Raw genomic sequence first — 4,906 nt, 5'->3', positions numbered from 1 at the left:
TTTTCATTGCAACACTTTTTACTCACCTCCAGCTGTCTCTGTAGCTCAGACGATCCCTGCTACCTTTGTTTGCTAATCCATTCTTTCACCCATATTCTTTGTCTTTATAAAAGTGGTTTGGAGACCAGTGTTGGGTGACAGAGCCGCTGTCAGCTCGTGTAGTTTGTGACTCCCTGTCATCGATCAGTCACGCGTTCACGTGAACGCCACAAAGACTCGTCACAAGACGGCTAGTTGTGTAGTCTGAACAGCACGGCGATCGGCCGACGCTGAAATTCATGTAGTTTGCACGAGCCTTTACAAGTTCAGAATGCTGACGCATACTGCCCTGCTGCATTTTGTGCGCCCTGGAGACTGGTTCACTTCAATCAATCTGAAGGACGCATATTTTCACATACTAATATATCCTCCTCACAGGAAGTTCCTAAGGTTTGCCTTCCGGGGCACAACCTACGAATATATGGTCTTGCCATTCGGGCTCCCCTTAAGCCCCCGCGTGTTCGTCAAATGCACGGCGGCTGTTGCACCTCTCAGGAAACAGGGTGTCCGCATAGCCATGTACATCGATGACTGGCTTGTGGCCGCAGAGTCCTACCGGGGGGCACTGGAGCACACGCGGTTGCTATTGCATCACCTCGTCAGAGAGTCTCTTTCATCGGTCTGACCCTGGACTTGGTCTCCTTCAGAGCCCACCTGTCAGCAGGGAGGGTAGAAGTACTTTCTGCGTGCCTGGCCCTCTTTCGCAGGGGGAAGTTGTAGGGCTTACCTTCAGCTGCTGGGTCTGATGGCATTAGCGATAGTGGCCGTCCCCCTGGCACATTTGTTCATGAGGGCGGGTTCTGCTCTATGCATTTCCGCCTCTGGCCCTGATCCTACCCTCACTGGCCAGAGTGCGGGAGCAGGGCTTGTCACTCATCCTGATGGCCCATCATTGGCCGGGGAAACATTGGTTGGCAAACATCATCCGGCTCCTGTATGGCTCCATGGCCTCTCCCTTTACGCAGGGACCTGCTTTCACGCGCTCGGGGAGAGATATTTCATCCTCACCATGAGCGGATTGGATATTTGGCCTACAACAGCAAGGGGCTTCTGGCCCCAGTTAGTCTGCGAGCGCAATCTACTAGGGGGATGGCTACATCCTGGGCCCTGTTTAGAGGCGTTGCCTATCCAAGATATATGCTTGGCGGCCAGTTGGGCTTCACCTCATAGCTTTGTGAGGTTTTATGCTTTGGATGTCACTGCGCATCCTTTAGTGCATACCGTGTTGAGTGGGGACTCTTGATTGGCAGTCGGTTTTCAAGATAAGCTTGTCTGGCAATACGGGAGTCAGGATATCCCCACAGTGAGATACCAAGCGAATGTTTGAAAGAGAACTTTAGGTTACACTTTAGGTTACAGAGGCAACCCTGGTTCTCTGATAACATGAGTAAGGTATCTCACCGGAACAACCTCCTTGCGTGAAGCGAGGAAGAGGTGTGCTTATTTTAAATGTGCTTATGATGCTGCATCATCCCTTTTATAGGGAGAGGACGTCCCTCCTCATGATGGAGTCGACTGCTAGCCAGTGGGGCTGGCTTATTGGCATTATGCTTCTGAGGACTACGCAGAGGGGCATACCCCATAGTGAGATACGTCACTCATGTTATCAGAGAACTGGGTTTACCTCTGTAACCTAAAGTTACCTATGTAACCTAAAGTTAAGTGCCCACGTCTACTTAATAATAGTCATTAATAAATCATTTAGTCAACAACTGCTTGATGTTCCACTTTCTTCATCAGCTGGTTGCTAACTTTGCCGGAACAGTACTGTAAATGAAAAACCAAAACAGTGAGAGAGAGGTTAAAAGTACTGATTTAAACTGTCAGTTTTCAGCTCCTAAACGTTGAGATAGACAGAGACAGATGTATGTGTTTATTAGCGTATTTAACTGTCATTCTCATCCGTCTGCATTCCTTTCATTACTCCTCCTTTTCCTTCCTCTTCCCCTCATTCAGTCCTGTGTCTTATTCACCAACCCCCTTCATCTTGTCTGTCTCTCTGCCTGACCCCGCCAGTCTCGTTCTTTCCCCTCACCTCTTTCCCTACACCTCGCCTGCTTTCTTTCGTCTGCTGTCTATTTGTTCAACCATTAGGAGCTGAGTAGCTTTTAATGAGCTCTTTGATGAACGCCTCTCGTTAGCAGGATGGAGGGATGGAAGCGGTGGCAAGGTGGAGGTTAGGAAGGATTTAGGAATAGAGGGAGTGAGAATCACTAGATTCTGCGTCCACCCATCGCTCTCCTTCACTTCCTCTTGACTTCTGTCCTTTTTGTCTTCATCCCTTTCTTGTTGTCCTTCCTTACTGCACTACTCCATCCTCCTCTCATCCCTTCCTCCTGCCTTTCCATCTATCTGTGCTGACGTCCACTCGCCTCATGTTTATTTCTTCTGTTCTTGAATCCATTGCATTCCTTCCCTCTCTTTAACTGTCTTTTTCTTTGCTTTGCTTATCTTTTCTTCACCTTCCCTTTCCTCAACCTTTTCCTGCTTTGCCCATCTTTTTCTTTTCCATTCTTCTCAATCCTCCCTCCCTCTAGTGTGCCTCAGGCTAATGGTTCCCAGTTGTCTGTATTGAACTCTGAGACAACGCAGTTTCTGTCAGATAGACCTACCTGTGTGTTTGTGTCTGTGTCAGTCAGCCCAGGTTCAGGACATGTAAATAGAATTAACTAATTTCACGCTCAATCTCACCCTGTGATAACTGACCCTGGGGTTGTATGCTGTGTGTGTTTGTGTGTGCACATGCAGAGTTCAGAGGCCAGCATCGTATTGGAGGATATCCGGCCAGTCGTAGGTGTGTGTTTCTCGAACATATGTGCTTGCACGTGTGCGCCGTGTGTGTAATTTGATTTCCCTTTGAGGTGAGGGCTGCCTCTTGAATGAACTGCATTCCATTTCTCTTTCCTGAGGTGGACCTCGGTTCACTCACAACTACAATGGGATCTTTCTGCTGCTGTTGGGTTTGTTATATAAGATAAGATGAATTTTATGGATCTCCGAGGGGAAACCACTTTATTACAGTGGCAGCAAGTTGAGCTGCTGCCTTGAGAACAAACAGAGGAAATTATATTAGAGTATGTCCCTAAAATTAAAATAAAATAATTACTTAATTCAGTTGTTTCTTAATAAACAATAATAATTTTTAAACTAATGTGTCCAACAATGTATTGCACAATTTCTTAACATTTCTCATAATTTTTTCTAATGGTTCACCTCACAGAATTAATGTAATGCAGATCATCATTTCATTCATTCATTTCTTTGTATTGGCTGGTGGTTTCATCCCACCTGTACCGGGAACAAGACTCTTGACTCCTGAAAAAAACAATAGCAAACCAGGAGGGAAGAACGTGTTAGAAAGTTAAGATTAGAGTTATGTATATACTTTTATTGTCACATATTCATTGTCACCACTTTACCTTAAAGACAGGAATATCAATAGCTTTACTTTATGTTCCTGGACAGACTCACAATAAACAATATTAAGCGTATCAGGAAGTGGGAGAGAGAAATTCATCTATGCTGCTTCACAAAATAGACTGTGCTAGAGACCATCCATGGATCAAAAAAGCTGTCAAAGCTAGCTAGCTAGTTTCCTCGTTGTTAATTAAGTTAGTTAGTTAAGCTTGTTAGCTTAGTCATTAACAATAGGTTCGCACAGTTTATTCAAACTATGAATTTGTACCATCTGCTGTCAATATAGTATAAAGTGCTCCACATAAGATCTACTGTCTCATTACTGCAGACAGTAATGAGACAGTAGATCTTATGTGGAGCACTTTATACTCCAGCTGAGGAGTTTAATAAAAGTGGATGGTGCACCGCAGATAATAAGCTAATACGATAGCTTCCTCCATTTTGGACACCCCTTCTTCCTGTTCTCTGAAAGGTCAGGAGAGCTTGCTACTGGTCAACAATGCGTATTCTCGCATCAGGGTTCTCCAAAGTTGAACTTGAATTGATCTTTATGTGGATTTACTCTGCATAGCCTGTGAGCACTTACACTAACTGCAGAAATGTCTCTGTTTAGAATACTAGCGTGTGTAAAGTGGTAAGTAAACATGGTTTGGTTCAATAGATAAAGAAATCCCATAATTTAACTTGAGTATAAATAATCCAATCAAGTTTTCCTCCTTGTGAAAAGCAAATTTTGGAGTTTAAATTTAATTTTAAGTGCTCTTTAATGCCTAAACCAAAACAAAAGCACACAGTGCATAGATCTCTGGGAAAACCATGTTGATCATATATTCACTGTGAACGATAGCAAAATTTACAAACATAACCAAATAACACACAGAAACAGAGTCACATCTGTGCGATTAGAGCTGTATAAACACACAGTGCAATTATATGATTATAACAGATCCACACCAACACTTGAAGCTAAACATTAAGCACAATTACACAATTATATATGTGTTTGTCTGATTGTGTGTATATTTGCACAACGTGGGTGTCTCATTGAGTGATTAATGAAGGTACTTAAATATGCAGGGCTGGAACGGTGGAACGTCTGGTGTTTGTTAATCACCTTTAGGTGTGTTTGTGTGCGAGTGTCTGTGTCCCACACCAAAGTCGTGTCAGGATAAATTTGGGTAATCAGGCCCTGCAGTAGAACATGCACCTTTTCTTCCATTTGCTCCTTATTTCACTCAGAGAGCCAGAAAATACAGGGGAAGGGACTTTTTGGGTTTTATTGTGATTGTGAGAAAGTTCATTTTTGATCTCATCATAACATGTTGTCAAATTTGTGTTAATGGTGTTTAATTTAATAATAATAGAATGAAATTGAGTTATTTCATGATTACAAGAAAACAGAATTTTTTTTTCTTTCTTTCCCTTCAGCACCTCTTACAAGCTTTACCCA

General features: G+C 43.5%; 1 protein-coding gene across 2 annotated transcripts in view; it reads left to right on the top strand.

The window, feature by feature from the left end:
• The window catches only part of exoc6b (exocyst complex component 6B), a 136,469-nt gene that overhangs the window by 94,986 nt on the left and 36,577 nt on the right, over window positions 1-4,906 (top strand). The window lies entirely within an intron of this gene.

The sequence above is a fragment of the Micropterus dolomieu genome, linkage group LG12 (genome assembly GCF_021292245.1).
Source record: "Micropterus dolomieu isolate WLL.071019.BEF.003 ecotype Adirondacks linkage group LG12, ASM2129224v1, whole genome shotgun sequence".
Taxonomy (NCBI): domain Eukaryota; kingdom Metazoa; phylum Chordata; class Actinopteri; order Centrarchiformes; family Centrarchidae; genus Micropterus; species Micropterus dolomieu.
This window is presented reverse-complemented; position numbering and strand designations above follow the sequence as displayed.